Source organism: Thermobia domestica, chromosome 4 (assembly GCF_964235325.1).
Source record: "Thermobia domestica chromosome 4, izTheDome1.hap1.1, whole genome shotgun sequence".
Taxonomy (NCBI): domain Eukaryota; kingdom Metazoa; phylum Arthropoda; class Insecta; order Zygentoma; family Lepismatidae; genus Thermobia; species Thermobia domestica.
The window spans coordinates 46,123,948-46,151,647 of NC_137457.1; the positions used below are offsets into that span (position 1 = coordinate 46,123,948).

The window sequence follows — 27,700 nt, forward strand, 5'->3', positions numbered from 1 at the left end:
CAATATTAAACCTTGTTTTACATACAATTGTGTTAATAGTTAAGTGTTAATAGTAATTTTGAGTATTTACCATTCGGTGGAACTTCATTTGTGGGAGCACACGGAAAATCAGAATGGTATTCGTGTAAATAATTTGGATACTCTAAGTCCACTTCTAGAAAAAAAACAATCTCTATCAGTGGGCCAATTGATAATTTTATTCTTGTCTTGCCAATTGTCAATTTTGTCTTCTCACCGAAAACCACCCTATTGTAAATTATCAATCATTGATAGTCCGTACAGATCGTTCATACAGTAAATAAGATTTTTCTTTCTCCGCATCAAAATCATGTATGTAGGGATTATTAGCTTTGGTATACCTAAATACAGCTTGTGTGACGCCTCCACGAATCAATTTTTATACAAACATATACATATTGATATCTGATAAAAGTTCAAGTTCAGTTTTTGTTTTATATAACATGGCTTGCCATGCCAAACCAGGTGCTGTGAAACAATTAATTGGATCAATACTAAAAGCATTTAAACACGTCTTTCGAAAATTTTCCAATACATCTGCTGTGAGAAGTACATCACATTTTAAATATAGATCATGGTAGTCCCCTAAATTTTGACACTTAAACACACGCCAAATCAGTTTTGCATATTCATAGTCGGTCTCGGAAATTTGTGTTCCATTCAATTTGCTATCAAATGCCTCTCTTTCAGGAAATTGAGTTTCTTTAAATATATCTAAATTTGTTATGTATTCATAAAAACAAATTCCCTTACGGAGAATAAAAGGAAACTTATCATCGAAAAAATATAGCTTTGTAAATACGAATTGCTCAGGTTTTAATTTTGACACCAAATTGTCGAGACTGTACGGAAAAAATTTATATAAGTCTACAAAACGTAACTCGATAGGTCTACAATTAAAATTAAAATGTTTGAAGAATGTGATGTATTTCTCAGTGCTTTCAGCAATTACAGATATATTGCCAGGTGTGCAACCTAGTTCTTTCACAAATAAATGTGCATCATAGGCAGATAAATTATGGAAGAATACAGGAATAAAATTAATCTGACGTTTAATTTGCAAATTGTAAATATTGCACACCGTGGCAATGTATGTTCCAGTTAAATGGTTATGATGTTTAACTTTTCTATTGTTACTCATATATTTACTATCGCAAACAGAGCATTCAGTGGATAGATTATACTTCTGTAACTAAGAACTATTTAATGGTATTATTGGTTTTTGTTGATCTAATATGTTTATTATTTTTCATAATTCATTCTCCATAGAAGACATAAACTTAATCGATACATTTTCCCCCCGATAAATAACTAGATCTGATTTCATATATTTGTTACTCAAACACACAATATAACCAAAACTGCATGGTATATGTTCATGAACTTGTATCGTATTAGATCCAATTTGTTTATTTATACGTTTTAATAAACTTTCGAAATCTGCAATTATTATGACATCATTCTGTAATAACAATTTCAGATTTCGAAATTTTAATACATCTCCTTGTTTCGGCATGTTAATTTTGGTTGGAGTGTGTTCTTTACATAATTTCTCATCCTCATCTAATTTTGATTTGTTATAAAAAGATACTAAACATCGTCTACAAATAAATATTTGATGAGTAGCTAATAGATGTCTAACTAAACCATTTAAATTTGTAATTAAACAATAGTGAGAGTTTAAATATAATGAATCTATATGGTTACATACAGCTGTGTTTTCGCTTATACGTAATGGAAAAAATATTTCATTATCATAATTAATCCCATATATATTAATAGAAATTTGTTCCTTAGTAAGTACGGAATTATACATATGTTCAAATTTGCTTATGTGTGCTACTTCAACAGGGAATTTTATATTCGTTTTTTCAAATAACGGTAATAAAGTATTAATGTATGTAATTATTAACACGATGTGGATTATCTTTTGCGGGATGCAATGCAGCTATAATGCAATACATAAAACATCTACTATCGTTGTTTTCTATATTTAGAACACATTTCTTTTTAGATAAAATGCATTGAGGTAATTTTACACAAGTTTTCTTTTTTTTTGACTTTTCAATAAGGCATTGAGATTTTTAAAAGACAATAATGACTATTGTAATTTTCTTCACAATACAGTAAATCTATATGTTTAAATACAGATGTGTTTTCGTTTATACGTAACGGAAAAATTGTTTCATTATCATAATCAATGCCGTATATATTAAGGGAAATTTGTTCCTTAGTAAAGACGGAATTATACATATGTTCAAACTTGTTTATGTGTGATACTTCAACAGGGAATTTTATATTCGTTTTTTCAAATAACCTTAATAAAGTATTAATATATTGTATGTAATTATTTACACGCAGTGGATTACCTTTTGCGGGATGTAATGCAGCTATAATGCAATACATAAACATTTATTATTGTTATTTTGAATATTTAAAACACTTTTTTAGATAAAATCCATTGAGGCAATTTTATAAAAGATGATGCGATCAGGAGATCATGTTTACTAATTTTAATTTCTAAGAGATGGTTTGATTCAGAACATCACACCCTGATTTCTTAATTGCTCCCGTTTTCTTGTTCAACTAAAATTTTATTAAAACTTTTTCAATTATAGCATGCACATCTGTACTCGGTAAAATAATTTCGTTACCACTATTTACAAAGAATCTACATGTTTCTAAATATATTGGTTTTCAAAAGTTATAGCCAAAGAAAAATTTACTTTAAAAGATGTATTTTGTTGTTCCTGTTTTACTATATCGAAACAGTCTTTTCTTTTATTATTTAAAAAGCATCCATTATCCTCATTTAAAACAGTATCACATTTTAAAATGATTTTTTTTTTCAAATTTTTATTAAATAGAGTATCAGTTGGTAAATCGATAGTATTTGGTTTAACCTTTTTCCTTGCCGTTTTTTTAAATAACGCAATGTTAGTATAATAATTCAAAAGTGAGTTTTTAAAATATGGTATTATTGTTATAAGATGTCTAACCTATAGACAACTAAAAAACAAAACCACACTAATATAAACACAAAAAACAGAACTTTACACCTGAAACACCAACAAGGAACTGAAAAAAGAAATACTCGATCAGTCTTTAATACCTTTGTAATTTGCATTGCGCAGTATTGCGCAATAGGGATGATGTCACCGAGTCACGGTCAAGTTTTAAATGACAAGACAAATCGCGAGCGATCAACATATACCTGTGTGATTGCATTCCGTAATATTGCGCATTAGAGATGATATCATCAAGTCACGGTCGGGGATTCCCCCTTTCTTTAATCCTATCGTTGAATGACAAGTTCAATTACCTCAATGTTTTTAAAATTCGGATGAATGACGTAATGAGAATTATCCACATATGGCGGAAGTTATTATGTAACTGATAACAAAACACGGAAGTTTGCATTCCTTTGCAATCTTTAAGTAATCTCTGCTATGTTCAAATAGAGGTTAGAACAAGTTCACTCCTAAAATGACTATATTTGCTATAGCGGTTGAAACGAGTACACCCCCTAAAATATGCTCATAAAAGAGAACGAGTTCACCACTAAAAATGTACTATGCTCAAATAGGCTAACTGCTATGTTACATTGGAACGAGTACATCCTTGCTATTTCTGTTATGTTAAAATAGGGGTTGGAAAAGGGAACGAGTCTAAATCTATGCTATGTTCAATTAGGGGTGGAAACGAATACATCCCTGCTATAGTAAACTAAGGGTGATCCGCTCTGCTGTGTGTTCGTAATTAAAAAAGGGGGTGAAAAATATGCTCATAAAAGGGAACGAGTTCACCACTAAAAATGTACTATGCTCAAATAAGCCAACTGCTATGTTACATTGGAACGAGTACACCCATGCTATTTCTGCTATGTTAAAATAAGGGTTGAAAAAGGGAACAAGTCTAAATCTATGTTATGTTCAATTAGGGGTGGAAATGAATACACCCTTTAATCTTCACTATGTTTCGTAGTCTCTTTGAAAAACAAGTCATACAGTCTGATGTTTTGCTATGTGTTCGTAATTAAAATAGGGGTTGGAAAATATGCTCATAAAAAGGAACTAGTACACCCTCATTATTGTCTTAGTAGTCTTTGCTATGTAAGATGTTAAAATAGGGGTGGAACGAATACATCCCTGCTATGTTAAATAGTTGTGTGTTCGTACCCCTTTGCTATGTTCATTGTCTGCTATGTTGAAATAGGGGTTGGAAAATATGCTCATAAAAGGAAACGAGTACACCCCTGTAATGTTTCGTAGTCTTAAGTATTATCTTCTATGTGTTCGTAATTTCTGCTATGTTGAAATAAGGGTTGGAAAATATGCTCATAAAAGGGAACGAGTTCACCCCTAAAATATGCTCATAAAAGAGAACGAGTACACCCCCTAAAAAGTGTTCATAAAAGGGAATAAATTCACCCGTAATATGGAGGTCGTAAAAGACCGTGGGTTCACGGTGTAAGGTGTTGAATTTCCCAGGGGCTTCTGAGTGGGGCGATATTGGCCCAGATCGATCCATTTTCTACTACTGACACATTTTCCGTTTTGAAAGCGGCGTAAGAGGAAAGAACGCAGGTGTAACTTAACATATGTATTGTCGAGTATATTAGTTAAAAATTGAATCGTATAGTTTATTCAATGTACGTGGACCGATGTTTTGTCTTTCAATACTGTTAACGTTCTACTACTAAAGTGAGAAGCATTTTCATCCTTATGCATTTCTCTTAAATATATCCACATGCATTGTTGGGCAAATTTCAATTGAATTAGCAATTAACAATTAATCTGTAAACGTAATTGTTAATTGCAATTAACAATTGAAGTAAGTAATGGTTAATTGTTAATTGCACTTGGCCATTAATGATGGGGAATCAATTGCAATTAATAAATTTATTGAAAGTAATTTCAGTGGAAAGTAATTGCAATTGAATTCAGTCATTCAATTGCAATTGAAATTAATTGACAATTAATTCAATTGCAATTGATTTCCATAGCAATTATTTTCAACTGATTGATCAATTACAATTAATTTTCACTGATTAATTTTCAACACTGTAGTTCAGAGAGGGCGTGGGGCAATGAAAACTTAAACCACGACCAATTGACTCACCACCCGTCGTGATCCACGACCCACCGTGACCCACTATGATCCATCACCCACCATAAACCACTCTCATCCACTTTGACCCACAGACCCACCAAAACCCATTGCCATCAACTCTGACCCATGATTCACGCCCTCTTCTCTACTTAAAAAAGAGTTTAAACTTGTAATAAAAAAAGCCTATGAAATTATCACTCATCGAAGTTTGAATTTCTACAATCCATCGCTCAAGCACCATTCTATTAAAATAACGATGGATCTGACCTTTCTAATATAAATAAAATAAAGAGTTTGTTCGTGTGTCTGTCTGTCTGCCTTTGTGCGGCTTCTGGACCAGACGAGTGGACCGAAACTTTTCAAAATTTGGTCACGAGTAGCTTGGTCTAGGTCCCAGATCAAGACGAAAAGCTTTTTTTTTTAATTTCGAACTAGGGGGTTCATGTGGACGTTTACCGGGACCGGCCTGGGGACCAGACAACTTGACCGAGAGTTACGAAATTTTGGTCAAAGATACCTTGGTCTAGATCCCACATCAAGGCAAAGCGTTTTTGACAAAATTCGAACCAGGGTGTCTCAGGAGGTGTTTTCCGGGACATGTAAAAGTAGTGGAAAATGACCGATATCAGTGTCGATCTTATAGTTTTCGCGGTCGCTCAGATCAATGGTGAAACTCCGATCGCATTAACTTCCAAATACACCCTAATTGGCTGTAGGCCGTGCGTAAACGGGGGGGGGGATACCGAAACGTAAAAGTAATCCAAAATGACCGATCTTAGTGTCAAATCCATAGTTTTCGCGCTTGTTTATATCAATGATGACACTACCATTAGCAATGATTTTCAAGATCATCCATCGTTGTACGCGGGCCTTGGGTCACCAGAGGGGTTAATTCCGAGACATGTAAAAATAATCGAAAATGTCCGACATTAATGTCAAATCCATAGTTTTCGGGGTCGATGAGCTCAATAGTGAAACTCAAGACCGCGTTTACTTTCACATTTAGCCCCATCAGCTAAAGAACGGGAGCATTATAAAGGGGATCACGAAGCATGTAAAAATAAACCAAATGACCGGTGTCATATCCGTAGTTTTCACGGTCGCTGAGATCAATGGTTATATTTTCGTTAACGATAATTTTCGAATTTAGCCACGATTGTATGCGGGCCGGGAATCACCGGGGGTAGGGAATTACGAGACATGTAAAAATATTACAAAATGACCGATATTACTGTCAAATACATAGTTTTCGCTGTCGCTGAGATGAATGGTGATACATCCACAGGCGTTGACTTCCAAATACAGCCCCCATCTGCTGCGGGCCAGAGGCGTTGTTTTTTTCAAAATTGGAACCAGAGGATCATAGGGGCTTTTACCGGGATAGTTAAAAAGTATTACAAAATGGCAGATGTTAGTGTCACATTCATAGTTTTCGCGGTATTGGTTGGGGGTCAGGGGATATTTTCTTCATAATTCGAAACAAGGGGGTCTGAGGGGGCGTTCACCGGAACATGTAAAAGTAGTAGAAAATGACCAATATTTGTGTCGAATCCATATTTATCGGAGTTGCTCAGATGTATAGTGACATTTCCAATAGTATTTACGTTCAAATGAAGCCCTATCGGCCTTCCCAATGAAACAGATTTACGTTGTTGGGTATATATTCACAAAAAATATATCCGTTTTTAGAAAAGTTTCTTAATTGTTCTCCCGTGTTTCAGTTTGTTTACATTGATATTTTAGCTGATCAGTGCGAAGAACGGGCATAACCGCTAGTACGAAATGGTAAAGTGTTTGTTATGGATCAAATTACAATGAATTCAATTATATAGATAATTATTATAACTATAATTAATATTTATTTCCTTGTTGAATTATAGATACTTTTCAGTAGAAAAAGGAATAAAACTTGAAAGTCCCAAATCAACGTAAAGTAAATCAACGTAAAGTAGACAAACGTAAAGGAAAAATGTATAAAATTTTCCTTGTAATTAAGCGTACCGTAGAAACTTAAAATTTCCATGTAACTAAGCTTGATTTCCATTTTTGTGTCGTTTTGTGCGCCTATTTCCTCGTTTTCAGCGTCACCGGAAGTGGGTCAATGAGACAAATATGACGGAACAAGCTAGTGCTGCTCCGTTAGAAACGATTTCGAGGTCGTTTCCTTCACATCGTCTTGTGCGTGTTCTCTTCCGTTTTGTAAGCCTATTTCCACGTTTTGTGAATCAATGGTAGTAGATCAAAATGGGCATTCAATGTGGGAAGAAAGGTGACCCACTCTCCCACCACTGTCGAATTTCGAGGTCGCTTTTTTCGCATTGTTTAATACATGTTTTTACCGTTTCTGCGCATATTTTTAGCGCATAACAGCTAGTACGAAATGGTAAATTGTTTGTTATGGACCAAGTTACAATAAATTCAATTATATATATAATTATTATAATTATAATAATATTTATTTCTTTGTTGTATTATAGATACTTTTCAGTAGAAAAAAGAATAAAATTTGAAAGTCCCAAATCAACGTAAAGTAGATCAACATAAAGTAGACTATCGTAAAAGAAAAATGTAGAAAATTTTCCATATAATTAAGCTTACAAACTTAAAATTTCCATTTTTGTGTCGTTTTGTGCGCCAATTTCCTCGTTTACTGCACCAACGAAAGTGGGTGAAAGACGACCTACAAATATGGCAGAAAAAGACATATGCATTCCACTTTCAAGGTCAATTTTGACCCACTTCCACTAATGCACAAAGCTACACAAATAATGCATAAAAATGTGAAAAAAACGACCTCGACATTCGATGGTGACAGAACAGCCTTAAGTTATTTCGCTACTTGTAGGCCATTTTGACCCATTTTCGTTGCCGCACTAAAGTGGAAATAGGAGCACAAGACGGTACAAAGCAAGTACTTTACGATGCGAAAAAACGGCCTCCAAATTCGATAGTGGCGGATCAATGGCTCTTTCCTCACACCTTGATGGAACATTTTGACGCATTTCTGGTGATGCTCAAAACGTGGAAGTAGGCGAATAAAACGGTACAAAATACACTCTAAACGAGGTGAAGGAAACGTCCTCCAAATTCGTTTGTTGCGGAACAGCATTAACTTGTTTCATTATATTCGTAGGTTCATTTTGACCCACTTCCGGTAACGCACAAACCTTTCAAAACAGGGACTAAACGATGCGAAAGAACCAACCCCGAATTTCGATAGTGGCGGAACAGTGAGCCATTTAACTCCCACTTTAAAGGCCCGTTTGACTCACCTCGCGTGATGCACAAGACAAGAAATAGGTGCAGAAAACATTTTTAGAAAGGCAATAAACGATTCGAAAGTAACGATCTAAAAATTCGATAATGGCGGAACAGTGGGTCATTTTCGTCCCATTTTGGAAGCCCATTTTGACCCACTTCCGGTGTCACACAAAACGTGGAAATAGGGGCACGAAACGACACGAAAATTCACTAGTCGATGCAAAAGGAAGGACCTTGAAATTTGGTAGTGGCGGAGCAGTGGGTCATTTTCGTCCCACTTTTGAGGCCCATTTTGACCGTCTTTCAGTGACGCACAAAACGTCGAAATAGACGCACAAATGCATTCGCGATGTGAGATTAACGACCTCAAAATTCGATAGTAGCAGAACTCTTACACATTTCCGTCCCACTTTGGAAGCCCATTCTGACCCACTTCCGGTCACGCACAAAACGTGAGAAATACGCGCTCCAAACGCCAAGAAACTGGCACTACACGATGCGACCTCGAAATTCATTAGTGGCGGAAAAACAATAACTTGTTCCGCCATATTTATAAGCCCATTTTGACCCACTTCCGGTGATGCACAAAATGTGGGAATAGGCGCATAAAGCGACACAAATCACACACAAAAGATGCAAAACAAAGTATCCCGAAATCCGGTGGTGGCGGAAAAAGATAATGACGTCGTTAGCACCAATATAAGTATATACTGTAGTTCTTACCAAGGGGCGTGGTGGCTCAGTGCTAGAGCGTTCACCTCCGGTCCTTGAGGTCCCTGGTTCGATCCCAGCTCGCGCTGTGTGGACTTCGTTGTGGACAAACGCCGTGCTTGTGGGTTTTCTCGGGGATCTCCCGTTTCTTCCAATTTCTTCATTCCACCATTTCATTCATTTCCCATCACCACGGTCTCCTTTAGCATAACCGTGGGACGTAAAACTTAAGATTTCATTTCATCTTTTGTAGTTCTTACGATCAACGTTGAGAACTGCACGGTTCCATTTTTTAGCCAAAGTATGATAGAAGCCCAACCGGGATAGTGATGTCAACCTGCTCGGCTCGGTTCAACTGAGCGTACAGCTTGATCTGGCTTGGTTTGGATGACCCATCGAGTGGGCTCAATTGAGCAAATTGCTTGAACCGGCTCGGTAGAGAGGAGTCATCTACTCGTCTCGATTGAAGCCAATGGCTCGAACCAGTCCATTGCTTCTAGTCAGCTTAACTGAGAAATGGCTCGAACCGGCTCAGTTGGGATAGGCAATCAGCTCGGTTCGCTTTGGCTCGTGTGAGAAATCGGCTCGAGCTGCCTCGGTTGGATGAGCTGTTGGCTCGGCCCACTTCTCGGTTCGGCTTGATAAGTGAATGATCTTAGAGTGAGCCGCTTAAGTCGTTGATAACTCTAAACTCGGGTAGAGCAGTTTTGAACATGTTTGGCTGGAGTCCTATAACTTTTAACAATTTTTGGCTCGAGCCCGAACACTTGCTCCTCCTGAACCCAAATCTAGAACCTCGTGACCGATGTCCTTTCCTCCTGAAGATTTCTTGACGGCCGAGATCGACAGTCAACTAATTTCTAGTAGTCAGATACAAACCGCATATATTCAATGTTTATACAGGTACACGGTGTTATAATAATAATTAGTTATAGTAGTAGTAGTATCATTGATAATTATATTGTCTATGTAGGATACTTGAAGATAGTAGTACTTGGAACTACACAAAGGATTTAACTCAAACTGGCTCAACGCGACTGGAAACTCGGTACGAATTCGAGTCGAATTGGGGGAAATTTTTCGAGCCGAGTTCTCGAGTCGAGCTCAAAGATGTCTGCTTCGAGTCGAGTCGAGTTTGAAAGAAAATTTCCTCGAACTCACTCGTGCCCATTCCTATTGCATGCATGACGTGCATATAGACTTCCTTCGAGGGGGATAGAACCATAAACATAATATATTTTTAAAAAATACTTAGTTTCACGGCTTTCTTCCCAGGGGGCGAAGGGATGGTAGTTATCTAGGATTTCTTGTAAGTTCCTTATTTGAAATATGTAAAGTGGACAACACAATATACACACATCTCCTTACCTTCAGTTCTAATTGCTGATTTCAATTGCAATTAACAATTACATTTAACAATTACAAGTTTCAATTGTCAATTGCAATTAACAATTAATTATTTCAATTTTATTCTTCCGATTGACAATTAACAATTAAAAGTTTGAATTGCCTGATGAACAATTAACAATTGACAAAAATTTAATTGCAAATTTTATGATTGAATTCAACAGCAATTAAAATTAATTGTCAATTAGAAATTGAAATCAATTGCTATTGAAATCAATTGCAATGAATTTTCAGAGCAATTACTTTCAATTGATTGATCAATTGCAATTGATTTCAATTGATTTTGCCCAACACTCTCCACATGGAATAGTGGAAATGTTTCGTTAAGAAGTTGAAATATGTTCATTAACTTTTTGGCTACACACATATTATTAAAGGTACTCATACTTACTGTTCATATATTACATTTGAGGAGAAAACAAAATAATGTAGTTGTTATAAAATGCTTTGTAGAATATCATAGTACCATAAACTTGCTGAATTTTCGTATCTTAATTCCAAACGTTCATATCTTCGCTGCGACTAGAATAACCGCTATGTGATAAAATGCAACTTTCCAGGAGAAGCAAAAAACATTCCACTCTTAAAATTTTGTCAAATGTACACGGGAACACTTGAAAATATAATAAAATTGATTCTCGGTATATTGCGCACTGGACATCGTTGTAGTTTGCTTCAACAATATTATATAAGTATTTTTCGTATTTACATGTCGGTTTAACTTTTGTGTTTTTATAGGGGCACAGAAAACCAATAAGTACCTGGATAGAACTTGAAGCTTTTCTATTATTTTTTTCATTGTTGTGACAAAAGAATGGAATATTCAATTATGACATTATGAGACCGCTGCCTGGCTGTCTTGAGGCTTATTTGCACGGCATAACTCATTTTTAACACTAATGTAACATAGCGGTTTTTCGAGAGGCAGAGACGATATGACATACAAGTGTAATGCAAAAGTTTGTTCTGTTACCGTACCCATATTATGATTATCAACATTACGTGAAACTCATGGATTGTAAACATCTTCTAAGATTCGGAAACATGTTTTTGCATTCGCTCTCGGAACCGGATATTATCTGAAAGCTTAAAATATGTTGACTACTAGCTCAAAACTAAATTTATACTGCTCAGGATAAAAATATTTAAATAGTAATTTGGAAATTGAAATCTTGATTCCAGTATATTGATTTTATTATCAACACTACTCCACCAAGAAATAAGAGAATTGCAAGAAATTTACACACTTTGACCCTGTTTCTTCGACGATTCACATCAAGAAATATGTGATTGTGATAGTGTCATTGTTTGTCAATTATATGTGTCAACAGTGACATTTATTACAGGAACTTAGTAGGTTTAATTCATAATATTAAGATTTTACTGTTTGGAAAATGCTACTACCATGTTCTGTTTTGAAAATATAATGGTAGTTTATTAGATTCTACTTTAATATTACTATATGCTCAAAATATAGGAACTCATTTGACGCAAGTTAATAATTCAATTAAATGGATGAAATCAACATTTTTATGGAAAAAACATAGCTTATCTTTTTATCGTAGTTATTTTGTTATCAATGTATTCAAATATTATATATTTGACAACTTTCATGTAATAAACAGCTGTATTAAGTGTACAATTTTCACAATTTCAGGTCGCAGACCAAGAGGAAGGTCAGGTAAGAATTGTTTAAGTACACTTTCTCTTGCATGGATATGATAACTGCACCATCAGAATATACGACGACAACTAACGCGATATTCCGTTCGACTGATAACCGTGTACTTACAGGTAATAAAGATAACTAACAAAAAATACTTCTTCATGCTTCCCAAGTTCGAATGGTTACACAATTTGTTATTCTAGAAGAATGGTTACACAATTTGTTATTAAAATTCAAAGTTCATTCCTTTAAGATATTGTTTTGATACATGTAATTCTTCTTTTATAATTTCTTACACCAGTAGGGTATGTATGAAAGTTCTAGGACAGTTTTTCCCTCCCAATATTTTTTGAATAGCACACAGGGAAACACAAAGCATTTTACAAAAGGGTCAAACTAACTATACATAGCGCAAATATTTCCATAACAACAATGCTAAAGTGAGATTGAATAGGCTTTTATGACATTTAAAAATCATAAAAACTTACAACCTAAAACTTATAACTTATAGTGCTGTTTTTGATTCAAAAATTGTTTTTGTTTTATCCAAATCGGTCCAAATCGGCTAAATGATGAGAAGTTAAAGTTAAGTATGCTGACTCGCTGATACATACATATATACACATTCGCCTCACGCACACACATGCATTCAGTTTACAAGCAAGTTTCAGTTGAGAGAAAAGCAATAACATACATGTACATGAGATTCATGATCATTCTCTTTCTTTCTTTTTTTGAAGCGTGATTAACAATCCATTTTCATTTTTTTTCTCCTCACGCCAACTTACATATATACATTATCCTCTTCCACTAACAGACCTTTTAGCTAGAAGCCGTGAGAGGACGCTGTATCAATGACGTAGTCTCCATGGCCGAGAGAACGAAATACACGACGTCATTGAATCCATGACGAAATATCTCTTGGGTCTCTTTCTCTCTTTCCTTCCCATCAACTTTCAGTAATACTAGAATATTAGAATTAAATCCTAAGTTGTAAGACCAATTCTAAGAACATGGTTGGAAACTTATTCTTTTTAACAGTTTTTTTCCAGGATTGTTAAAATTACGAATTAAGGTTTGAAACTATTACCAATGAGTTACCACCAAATAAGGTAAAAATGTTAATTTTTTGAACTCGAAAACCAAACCTGTCATCAGTGGCGTATTGCGGGGTGCTATGTTTTCTAAATTGTTATATTTCCGTTGTTTATTAACCGATTTTAAAAATTCAGTCAATAGAGAAATAAAATTAATATTTTTTGAATGTATTGCAGGTTCCATAACTCTAAAATACTATTTTGAATTTGTTATATCTCCGTTGTTTATTAACCGATTTTCAAAATTCAAACTTCAATCACTAGAGAAATAAACTTGCTATCTACTGAATGTATTGTAGTTTGCACATCTCTAAGGACGTTATTACTAAAACTCAAATAACACTCCTATTTATATACGGATCTTTAAAATTCAAATGGCACTGCGTTCTGTATATCTAATGGACTTAGTTTTATAGCTTTGTAACCATGAAACTCTTAAAACCAATTAACTATAATTTAAAACACTTACAATTACAAGTTTGGATACTGATAATGGAATCTTCTGCTAACTTCGTTCTCTATGAGAAACAATGATTTCTTAAACTCTGTCCACTGATCATAATTCAAGATGAATAGACAGCCATTAATATCAAAAACTACTTGGACTTCGGTTTGCACATTTTTCACAATTACATTGAAATTATTAGTAAGTATAAACTTATAATGGAAATCCATACTAACCGCTCCATTTTTTACTTTGGAAAAAGTTTAAATCATTTCTGTTACGTCTTAGATTCATTTTAAAGTAAAACTGATGTATTTTATAACCATTATCTAAATCTTTCAAACCTTCATACTTAACAAACAGCTTATATTTTTTCATATCTTAAACATTGACTCAGTATCATCATTATATCTTTGTGGTAATAACGTCTTACATTTCTCATCAAAATGTACTAAAACTCTTTGACCATAACGTTGTGTTTGAATCAATTTCCAAAATGTTATCTCGTTCGGTTTAGCTTTTTCTAACTCATCTATGCGAAGGAATCTCAATGCTTTAACGTAATTTTTCTTATTCAAATAATTAGCAATAGCTTATTTGTTATAAAGAAAATGTTCGTTTTATGAAAATTTCATAAAACCGTTTCCCGTTCGAAATTCACGTACAGAACTCAACAATTGGATATAATCTTTAAGACCAGTGTATTTGATTTTTAATCCATCTTTAATGATCATTTTATCTCTTTGTAAGAGTTTTGTAAGTCTAGGTGGAAGAAAGACCTTAAACTGTTCGCATTCAACTAAAATGCTTTTTCCAAACTTAGTTAGCTTTTCCATTTTCACAATCTTATATTCTGTATCTAATTCCAATTCTCTCAATCTAATAACTTTTTTGCTCAAGACTTCCAAGTTTATTTAAAGGCTCAATATGACTCACCATCGTATTTATTATATAGAAAATCAATGGCCACTCTTCAATTTTTATCTTTAGCAAAAAACGTTTGTCATTTTTGCTAATTTCGTTTACGGAAAACCTCCAAAAACATTACAAAAAATACATTTAGCTATCTAAAATTATTCTACTACTTTCTCATTTTTAGGGTGATATGTAAAGTTCTTTTGTCCAATTAAAATTGCATAACATATAGTATGAATAGCTACAGCTTCTGCAAAGTCTACTACAATCTTTATGTTTGTTCTCTCATTTACCGATACATTCTTTCTCTTTCTACAATTAACCACATACATTGGTCTGTTATCTATAAACTCTTTAGGATCATAGTACGTTTCGGTATTGCCACATGTTATTGTCTTAAATGCAGTCTAATCTTCATACATCTTAAAGTAATCTCTGTTAGCAATATCTAAGTTTCTTGATTCTTTTAGAAATACATCATCCCTTCCATTCTTAAGATAGACATTCTTTACCTTATAATGATCGAACTTACTTGTAACTGCTGTTTGTTTACCACTTCTATCAGCTTGGAACATTACAACTACGAAATCAGGCATATCAAATTTTTTAGAATTAAATTGAGTAGTAACATCGAACTCCAAGAAAGAACAAACAACAGTCTTCTGAATACACTGATAAGTATGGAATGAAAACATGATTTTAGGTTCTCTAAGAATATTCAGCTTTAACTTGTTTTCGTAATTATATTCTCATTCAATAATAGGCATTCTTATCTGCATATTCTTTATTTTTATTTTTCCATCATGAGGAGCTGTTGCACCTGCTCCTGTTCCAGCCCATTTGTACAAGACATCGTTATTGTTATTAGCTTTTGTAAATGTTACTCTCAATCCACCTTTCCACATAACCTCTTTATAATCACTCAAAAAGCCTGGAATTAATAATAATGGGTACAAAACGCTAATGTTCTTCGTAAACCAAGTTTATAATCTGTTTGTAATCCTGCTCGTTTTAGATATTCATCTTCTGGTTTGGTAATCTTTAGTGTTCCGATAGCTGTAGGTGTTATTCCAGGTAGTTCAATCTTACCTATAACAACTCCATGTTTTCTAATCTCAATTTGATAAAAGAAGAATGGTAAGAAGTTATCTACAAATTTTATAGTATCATTTGCACCAAATGTTCCTCCAGCTGATGCACCAACAACTTCAAAAGTCATAAGACAATCTACTTTGTGTGGATTTATAAACCCATCCCCCACATCGAAATCAAACTAAATATCTTTTTAGCTTGATTCAAATTGTTAAATGTTCTTGTGTTGTGTTTAAAACTCTGTAACTCATAACTCTGAATACTATTCATTTATTATAATGAAAATCTTGAAACAACGCTTTTATGGGATGTACCCATAAAAGAATAATACATAATAGCATTTAAAAACATATAATCCACATCCTAACTTAACCTTAGCATTCATAGCAGTACCAACTCCAAAAGCAGGAAATCGTTCTCCAATTGATACATCACTTCTAAATGCTGTATTCTATGCTTTAGTTTCTAGTTCCTTATCTGCAATCTCTTCACTCTGTATCTTTATTGTCTCTATAATATATATCGTGTTCTTTACCAGCCTCATCTAATTGGTTAATATCTTTATCGCCTCTTTCTAATCAATCTTGAAGCTTAGTGCCCGGACCACAGTACGAAAATCCTGGAATATGTGATTCGAATGAAAGTTTAGTAATCAAATCGTTTACTACTCCTTTTCGAAGCTTCTCATCATTCCAAAATCGTGGTGGTAATGTATTTAAGATCTTGATCAAATAACCTATACCTTTCGGATCATCAGGAATAAATTGCGAAAGCTTATTATTAATCATACTCACTATACCTACCTTCTCATTATAAAAATATTATTACCAATCTTTGTTTCTCCATCTATAACTATTAACCGATCAATTAACTTTCTCACATCGTCCATCCATATGTATTATTTAGGTAATTCGTTGTATATTTTTATTCCGTCCCCAGGCTTTGGTGTTTTCTTTCTTGTTTGTGTTGGAGGTAATGGCTTAATATAATCATTCCAAATAGGTTTGATAATATTATCGTATATAGAACCTCTATTAGATGCTACTTTTTATCTTGATTATATTTTTGAAAGGCAGCATCTGATTCTATTATTATTTCCTTGTACTGTTCAAAATCATCATCATTATAATCTTCAATGGTTTTATTAGTATTCATCGTTATCAATTCCCATAGACCATCTGTTCCTTTTTAAGTTTTACCATTAATTATCAAATCATCACCACTCACTTTAACTTCAGAATTTTCTATCTTATTTATTATTCTTCCATCTTCTTCAACAGCTTTTGTTCCAAATACACTATCATTTCTTCTACTATATAATTTTTTGTTGCAATCTTACCAAATGATTGTGCTGTTCTTAAAGATTCTACTCCTTCGACATTGTCTTTAATTTGTTTTCTCATTTGTTTTATTTCTCCTGTTATAGGTGTATCACTACATCTATCATAAGTTATCTTTTTAGGTGTTTCTAGTACACTAGGATCTATTGAAACCGTCTTATGTAAAGCTGGAACAAGTTCAGTTAAAAGATTTTTATTTTTTTCTGCTACTTCTTTGATCTCACTTCCTAAATTTTGGATAGCATGAATTACATGTTGTTCTTGTGTCTAAAATTTATCGTATATACCTGCTCTTTCTTCCAAGATTTGAAGCCCTTTGTCAAGATCTCCTTTAACTTAATATTCTTATTAATTTCTTTCTCATCCATTTATTATATAGAAAACGAACAAACGTCAATAAACTTCAATAAACGTCAATAAACGGGAATAAAACGTCAAAAAACGAAAACCGTTAGAAGCTAAAAACGTGAAAAAAACGTCAGTCTTTTAAGAGCTGGTTTGTCTTGTTCCTATACTTACCATTGTTTACCTTCCTTGTCATATCAATTACTATAAAACCATAATCTTCTTGCCAACATTTTGAACATATATCTTTAAATTGATCATAAGACATATCTCCTCCAACAAACTTGTTATACACATGTTTAAGATTAGTATCATCTTGTCTAAATACGCATAGGAAATTAACGTTATCACTTTTAAGATGTTTAGATACTTTTGAATATGTCTGTGTAAGACAGAAACAGTCTAAATGTCTATGCCTACCTCTCCTAAAGTAATTTCTAACAGTATCTTGGTTCTCCAAAATTTAATCATCAAATGCAACAACAGAGTATTTTTGACATTCATCAATAGATACAATACAGTCATTACTGCTTAAGAACGTTGCTATTTGCTTCTTGAACTTTAGTTCTGCTTTTTCAAATCGATCTTTTAATTGTTTATACTTTGGCTGATTCATGCTTTTAGAATACATGTAGATGTAATTATTGTTTAAGCAACCTGGCTGTAGCAAGAAGTGAAATAACAGAAAAGTTTTACGACAACAAGATGGACCCACAATAAGACATCGAATATCACCAGGTATAAGTTTCCATTTCCTTTCTTAGCTGTTGTTTCTTTTATCATCTCTTTTAAATCCCAATTAATAGTTTTCTTACTCATTTATTATAAAGAAAATTTTGATTCAAACCCAATAAATTGCCGGGTCCCTGGGTGTCAGCACCTTTTATGATCTTATATCTTTAATTTGTTCTCTGATCTTATGCAACGTATCTTTTATATATTCTTCATCCATTTTGCCATTGAATGTTATTATCATCTCTAACTGTTCTTTAAATGAGTTAATACAAGTGACAATGGTTTTATATTCATCTTTTCTTTTGCTTATGTTTAACTTAGAAGACAAACCTGTTGCATGAGGCGTCGTTAATATTAAGTAAATAGTTACAGGTATAAAAATATTAATAAACCCAGTTGTTGCAGAAAGTATAACCGATAACGTAATCAAAGTGTAGTATGCATATCTAACAATTCGTAGTTTTTTCTATTTCTTCTTTAAGCTGTATTCTAACTTTTGAATGATATCTTCTATTAACTTGATTACTTTCTCTCTTGGAATATCTCTAGGTAAATCAAACTCGTTCATTTATTATATAATTAATGGCTAAGGTATTTAAGTTAACTTCTGTTTTAAGCAAGAAACTCGATTACGAATTAGACAACAGTAACAACTATTTAAGTGTAGGAATAGTTGGGTTTTACAGCACATATCTAACACCAAACATCACAGAGAAAAATAATAAGTTAACAATTTGTAGTAACACTCCTGACTATCCTTATCTTACAAAACAACTTATAGTTCAACCTGGTCAATATAGTTTAAAAGAATTAGAAGAATATATTATATCAATTCTTCCATACACCGATGATTTTAGTCGCATTTTAAATATTAAATTCACCGAGGACAGAAAGAAAAACAGAGTTAAAATATTTAGCAGATTGTATGAGATATCCTTAGATACCATTAACACTATACTAGGTTTTAGCGAAAGAAACTTGACCAAAAACTCAGAACATGTTGGAGATAAGCCGCCTAGGTTCCACCCATTTGATACTATATATATTCACTGTGATTTAGCAGAAGGTATGTTTGTTAAAGATACGGAGTACACACATAGAGAAAAAGGAATTATAGCATCATTTAAAACAGATGCTGAGTTTAAACATAGTATTTTTTACGAGCCTACTTATCCATTATTTTTCTCTATATCAAAAGACAAGGCTGATAATTTTCAGATAAGGATAACAGATGAGATTGATTCCTTAATTGATTTTCTCTTACAATACATAAATAGGAAGATGTGTGCTTAGTATTCCTATGTGCTGTAGGAAGATTGGATGTTAAAGATTGTATGTTTAGTGTTCCTTACAGTGAACTAAAGGACTTAAATATCGATCATGTATTAACAAAGAATCAACTTAGAGATAAATCCAAGAAAATTAAAGAAGGTAAAAGAATGAATTTAACTCTAACTACTGCTCAAATGAAAAAGATTAAAAAGAGCAAATGGGTGGTTTTATCTTTACTATTCCAGCCATTCTAGCAGCTTTACAAGCAGTTCGTTCATTAGCAGGTGGTGCAGAAGTGATTACTAAAACTGTACTTGATGCTAAGGAAAATAAACAAGAACTTGAAGAACAGAGGGACACAATATGGCTAGAGTAGAAAAACAAGAAGCAGGTAAACCAAAGAAGTCAAAAAACTAAAACCTTGACGAACAAAGAAACTCAATATGGCTACAGAAGAAAAACAAAGAGCAGGTAAACCAAAGAAGTCAAAAAACTAAAACCATTGACCAACTTCGATATAGAGAGGTTGGTTAAAGAATTAAATATAAAACGATTTAGAGGTGTATTTATGAGTGACCAACTTCCACAATAACCCTACGTAAATGAGTGTGGTATAGTTAACTTCGATAAATCAGAAAACATTGGTATTCATTGGATATGCTATTGGAAAAATAACATCAAAAAGTACGTGTTCGATTCTTATGGCGGTGTTCCTTCTAAACAACTAGTACAATATCTTGGTACCAAAAACTTATTTTACAATGACGAACGAATACAAGACTTTAATTCAGTTATATGTGGTCATCTTTGTGTTAAGGTTTTAAATCTTCTAAATCAAAGGTATTCCTTTAGTGACGTTTTGTACATGATTAAAATGATTAAATATTATTAACTTTAACTGCTTGTATGGTTTCCATCCATAAAAGTTATCTTTAAGATAAATATGGAAGCTATACACAATAGTTTTTTAGATTATTTTGAGAAGCATATGGATGAGCTAGATGCTCTAGATAGATATAATTTTTTATCAGTGTTTTGAGTATGTTAGTCAGATAGACTTCAAAGATAGAAACAAGGTATATAATGTTATTGATTTATGGAGAACGTTAATACCTAAATTTGTGTACACGGATGAAGAGTCGGAAAAGTTACGTCCAATAATTAACTTAAATGAGTTGTTGTCAAATTATAGCTCTAGACCATTACAATGGAATAATTTTGCTAGTAAAACATTAGCAAAAGGTATGAATAGCTACATTTGTAATGATTGTTCTGTAGAGAATGATTGGGTTTACAGTACTAAAGAAGAAATGAAAGCTGGTTGTGCAAGAAAACCCTGTTATGATCCTATAAAAAGATTTAAGTTACAGTTATCTCGTTTACAAACTTTACAGGATAGAATTATTCCTGAGGATGTATTCAAGGTGTTAAATGATGCATTTAGAGATATATCAAAACATTTAATATCAACAAAAGATGTTTTAGATGTACTAAAGAAAAACAAATATACAAAATATTATGGTGATGTCTATTTAATACACTATCACGATACCGATCAAAAACCATTAAAATTACAACGTATGGAAGAAACACTTATAAACGAGTTCGAAAACTTACACGTGGTCTTTAAGGAACTGTTTCCGAAAAGAGTATTGTTTATTAACTTAAAAAGTTGATATTGATTTTAAACACTCACCTAAACAAATAGAGATGTTAAAGAAATGATTTGAAAAAGTAGGATGGAGATTTTCTTTATAATAAAATGAGCATGGATATATTTGCTAATGTTGTAGATAGAAAAGATGATGTTGATATTAGTGAATAGCTCAAACATCTTATTGATTTAGATGAAGTGTTAATATCAAATAATATAACATGGGTTGGTTTTAAAAACAAAAGACTTGTCACTGTAGCTGATGCTATTGACAAACAAGATGTAGTAACTTTTCATCAGCTTGGATCAATAAATAGTCAATTAGAAAGTGATAGAAAAAATTTTGATGATGTATTCAAATCATTACAAAACACATACATAAAGATAGATGATATTAACACTTTTCGGAAAGAAAATATGGAAGAAATCCAAAAGATTAATAATAATGTAGTTCTTTTGTTCAGTGCAAAGATTCCAATATCAGAATTCAATAAATACAAAGCAGAAATGTCATCGCAGTTAGAGAATGTTGTTAGAAAGAATGCTATAAATAAATTTGTTACAAAAGAAGATTTCCAAAAATCAAACAAAGAAGCAAATATGTTCATTATGACGAAAGAAATTTTAAATCTATTATGTCGATTAAGAACTAAGAATGTTAAAGACCCAATCTGCGGAATATTTAATCTATCGAATAGTTATAAGTTTCTCTATAATGGGAAAATAAAGCATATGGAATTAATTTTAGAAAAATACTATCTTCATATATTTTTGAACGATACTTGAGTTGAAACTTTTCTTTTAGACGTTAAAAACGGTGATATAATTACGTTCCAAGCAGATACAGCTGGAAGGACAATTACGATTCTGCTTTCGAGGAAGGACAATTATTATCTGTTATTATGTACGTAGAAAGAGAATTTAAATGACTTTCTAAATAATAAACAGGATGTATTGTGTTAACTGTAAGAAATCAATGGATACGAAGAAAGTTACCATTAGAATTGAACAAAGAATGGGATATCTCTAAAAAAGGTATATGTAGTATATGTAAAATTAATAAAACTCAATTCGTTAAAAAGAAAGATTGACTATATGATGATAAAGGTGTTACAGAAGACATTATAGAAGAAATCACAAACCATCTAGAAAAAACTTTGACAGACTATGTGTGGTTATAAAAGGTATCAATGATCTTTGGCAAGCTAATCTTGTAGAAATGGATAGTGGAGTATTAAAAGGTGTTTCCAAATTAAACAAAGGATATAAGTATCTGGTACCGATTATAGATGTGTTTTCGAAATATGAGTTTGCTGTTCCTGTTAAAGATAAGAGCGCTAAGAATGTTACAAAAGCATTTGAATCCATATTAAAAATGAGAAAACCTAGTAACTTACAAAGTGATCAAGGTAAAGAGTTTTACAATAAAGAATTTAAGAAGTTGATGGAGGAAAATAAGATTAATCATTACTCAACCTATAGTGGTAAGAAAGCTTCTGTTATTGAGAGATTTAATAGAACACTTAAACAAAACATATGGAAAAGGTTTACAACACAAGGGAATTAAAATGGATAGAGATATTACCAACATTGGTTAGTGAGTATAATAATAGAGTACATAGAACAATTGGTTTAAAGCCTATAGAAGTTAACAAGAAGAATGAACGAACAGAATTGGATAAAGTGTATAAGAAAGAATATAAACGTCTTAAATCCAAATACAAATTAAGTGATCATGTTCGTATAATTAAATCGAAAGGATTATTTGAGAAAGGGTAGACACCTAATTAGTCAACAGAAGTATTTGTTATCAGCGAAGTTATTTCATCTAGTTCACCTACATATAGAATTAAAGATTTAGAAGAAGAAGATGTACAAGGTAGAGCTTACGAACCAGAACTTTTAAAGACGAAACTTAAAGATGAATACTTGGTGCAAAAGGTTTTGAGAAAGAAATGTTACAAAGTGTATGTTAAATGGTTAGGACTTGATGACTCGCATAATAGCTAGCTAGATAAAATTAATGTAATGCAAATATGAATGTTGTCTTTTATGGAATAATAACCATAAAAGGTTAGTTTGAATGAGATAATGGTAACGAAACGTTACCTTTCAAACAACAAGAATCAAAAGAACTAATACAATGCTATAATGAAAAAATTAACACAACAAAAAAAGAGCAAAAGAGCACTTTTGCTCTGTTGCTCTACATATCTAATAAAAGGAGAAGATAGAGAAACAGCATCGATTATTTCTGGAACATAGGTATATAGAAAAATTTTTCTTGCTATTGCACATTGGTTATCTAAAGAATTTTACGATAATTGTTATGATATCTGTTAGTAAACATATCAATTATTACAACGAAAAACTTAACTCCTATAATTCTAAAGACTTCATTATAGCAACTTACGAAATAAAACTTACGGGTAACGACGAAAAATAAAATTAAAAAAAATATTTTACATAATAAATATGAGCACTATGGATAACTCGTATATTTTAAGTGATATTTGCTACGAACAGATTAAAGATAACTATTGGTATGGTTTTTTAAGTGATTTGAATTGATTATTCAAAAACAGGATACTTCAGTGCAACTAAGGTGTGTTATGATGGAGGAAAGAAATTATATAAATGGTTAGAAAATAAACAATCTAAAGAGTTAATTTCTTATATAAAGTCATTGCACCGAATTCGTGGGGATGACTTTAAGGTTAGCAAAGGCGGTCAATTAGATATAAAACGAGGAACATATGTTCCGAAAGATTTAATAATTGATGTAGCAAAATGGATTTCACCAGATTTTTATATTACATGTAATGAAATAATTATTAATTACTTCACTCAAGAATTTAGACCTTTTCAACAAGACAATGAAGAACTACAAACAAGAAGAGAAGAGACTGAACACTCAATGGAAAGATTAAAGATCCAAAATGAGAATTTAAAACATATAGCAGCACCATATACAGACGATAATTCAAAAGATAATTGCCTAATCATATACAAGAAGAACAAACTTAATGATCCTTTCTCTCATTATGCTATCAAATACCAAAAGCGAAGCATATATAAGCCTCTTAATGAAGCAGAAGAGAAATATCCGAATCATGAGATAATATACGAAAAGTTTAGAGATCCTAACAGTATTAAGTTATTCAACCTAATGCAGCACGAACTAGATATTCGTAAAGGTAAGGGTAATGAGAGGTTTTGATAAATTAAAATGTTATGCCAATGAACACTATCTTTGAACTCTGCAATAAATCCTTGTGTTAAATTATGAAACATTGAAATCATCGCCTAATTTACTTTGTCAGCGTATTCTCTTATAAGGTTTTCTCATAATTCCTGGGTCCCACATAAGCGCCACCAAGAAAGTTTATCTGCATGTTATCGTATAAAAGCTTCAGAGAGTTTGCTTCCGTAACATATAGCATCAAAATCAACTGTCTATAAACTCATTAAAAAATTCTTCAGATAGATTTTGATTTAACGATACTTCTTTCCAATGAACTCTATCTGCAAATTCTCTTATAAAATCTTCTGATAAGTCTTGGCTTTGCGAAATGATCTCTCAATCAACTTTATGAGCCAATTCTCTTATAAACTCTTCTGATAACTTTTCCATGAACATATTTCGCTCAAATTAACTTTCTGCTGATATTTACGTATGAAGTCTTCTGTAATGTGATCATAGTTATATTATTCCTCATAATCATCATAACCTATGGATAACCATTGTTCATCAGCCAGTGAATCTAACATATCATCGGACAAGTTCATAACGTTTGCATAGAGAATGTTTTGTATAAGATACGAGTTCTTTTCTTTAGTAGCTTTCTTGAACAAATTATCTAACATACCTACAGATATGCTAAAATTTATGTTGTGTTCATCAGTATAGTCACCAATATCTAAATGGTTACATACACAATCAAATATAGGTTTGTAAGATAATATTTCCTTAGCACTAGTCATTATCACCTGTTCGTTTTATTCTTAGATTTTATAAAATTTATTTCATTTCTGGTTATCTATATAATAAATATGGAGAAAGATTTTGATTTATTACATGATAGATTTAAACTAATTCACGAAGATTTTAAACTCTTACCAGCACTACTAGAGAAGCGAGCACTGTTAATAGAGAAGCAAATACTATTAAAGGAAAAAGAATTATTAATAACACAACAAAAACACCTGATTTGGGTAGTGATAAATACGAATATGATAGTGATGATTATCACCATGAGTAAGTTTACAAGAAAGATTCAGTATTAAAATGTGTATATGTAACTCTGATGGGTTATTCCCATGAAAGCTCTATAGTAACATATCAGGGAAACATATGTATGCAATGGCAGGCGCGTGCAGATGTTTAAATGACGTGTTAGAAAAAAATGAATTAAAATGATTTAAAAATGAATGAAAATAATTTTAAAAATTTTGGTGAAGATAAAAAATTGAAGAGTGATAATAATGATTTTCTATATAACAAATAAGATGAGTAATTATAATACATTTACTATAATAGGGTTAAGACGACAATGTAAAGAAAAGGGAATCAAACGATGTTCCCGATTAAGAAAAGCAGAACTTATTGACAAACTTATTGAGGTTGACAATCTTACACAATTACCATTCTACAATGTAGAAAACTATAGTGACTTGAATGTAGCACAGCTTAAACAAGAAGCAAAGAAATTAAATATACGAAACTACAGAACATTAAGAAAAGATCAAGTTATAAGACGACTAAACAATAAAAACAACAAAAACATTTTTCAAAATACAAAACTAGAACAACAAGAACCGAAAGTAAAAAGTAAACTTTTAAAAGGGATATTTCCATCTAAAGATGCTGTGATTGAGGAATCAAAACCAACACGTATACTTATAAAAGTAGAATTAGAAGAAACAGCAATTAAAAAAAACGATTACAATCCATTAAAGTTGAAAACGCAGGCGGTTATAATGACCCAATAAAATTTTGAGATACAAGTGGAAGAGTTGCTATTAACAAAATCAAGGTACAATTAAAATTTTACCCTGTTAAAATTAACCTTGTTTTCATTTGTGATTATATTAAAGATAAAGAAATACAAGAACGCAATTTCAAAACATCAAACGAGAGAATATTAGAATCAACTGACTTAAATGAATATATATCTCATGCAAAACAAAAACTTCGTAGAGAAATGGAAGAATTTGAAGGTTGAGGATCAGGATGGACTTTACATCAAATTAAATACTTACAAATCAGTATGTACCATTAAGAGTTTCTTCCTATATTGAACTTCCTTAATCAATTAAAGATAAGAAAGCAGTGATTAATATTAAAAATAAAGACGATAAATGTTTCTTGTATTCTATTGCAAGCTATTTAAATTCAGGTGAATACATCCTGAAAGACCTTCGCATTATAAAAGGATTGTTAAAAATTACAAAAGAAATATTGTAATGATATTGAATTTCCTATACAATTAAAAGATATAGTTAACTTTGAAAGAAGAAGTAATATTTCAATTAACGTGTATAGCTATGATAAAAATTTTAACATCTACCCACTTTAAATAACAAAAAATAAGCAGGAAACTCATATTAATTTATTATATGTAAAAGATGAAAAAACAATCATTTTTGTCAGATAAAAAACTTGTCAAGAATAATAAGAAGTCAGGTAACAAACACGAGGAAAAACTATACTTCTGCGACAGATAATTAACAAGACCCTTTGAAAGGAGAAGCAGTTGCAAAGCCATGAGCTATATTGTAAAAAGCATGAGGCTGGTAGAATAGAACTTCCAAAACCATACGACAATCAAATAGAGTTTCGAAATTATAATCAATCATTAAGTGTTCCATTTATGATAATTGCTGATTTTGAATGTATCTTATGTAAGTTAAAAATAGAGCATAATTGTAGTAAAACAGTAAAATATCAAAGCATGAGCCAATAAGTTTTTGTTACTATGTCAAATATTCAAATGGATACTATAAAGTCCCAGTTAGTTATATAAGTCCAGATGCCGCAAAAGTATTTATTGAAATGTTACAAAAAGAAGCAATAGAAATTATGGAAATATATAAAAGGATAGTTAATATGAATCCGCTTACCGAGGAAGAAATAGAAGCTTATGACAATTCGGATATTTGTCATATATGTGAGAAAAACTTGAATGACTTACCACCAGCTGTTGAGAAAAAATATATTAAGGAAGAAAATACGGTTCTACGAGGATAGAGATGATAAAAGTGGAAAAAAAGAATGGAAATATGAATAAAGTAAATGCTTGTATAAGACAAATAAAAATAAAGTAAAAGATCATGATCATTTAACTGGAAAGTTTAGAGGTGCAGCTCACAGTTATTGCAATTTAAACTATAAAAATCCTAATTTTGTCCCAGTATTTCTTCCCAACTTAACTGGCTATGATACACATTTGTTCATTAAGGAGTTATCTTATGATTCGCAAAAAATTAAACTGATCGCAAATAACGAAGAAAGGTACATGACATATGAAAAATATATAAAAGCAGGACCAAGAGATGGAATAAATTTAAGATTTGTTGATTTAGTTAGATTTATGTCAAAGAGTTTAGCAGAGTTAACTAGTAATTTAA

General features: G+C 32.1%; 1 long non-coding RNA gene across 1 annotated transcript in view; it reads left to right on the forward strand.

The window, feature by feature from the left end:
* The window catches only part of LOC145683306 (uncharacterized), a 62,356-nt gene that overhangs the window by 12,997 nt on the left and 21,659 nt on the right, over window positions 1-27,700 (forward strand). Inside the window, exon 2 of the long non-coding RNA XR_014131007.1 lies at window positions 12,167-12,190. This is a non-coding gene — a long non-coding RNA (uncharacterized LOC145683306). The remainder of the gene's footprint in view (window positions 1-12,166; window positions 12,191-27,700) is intronic.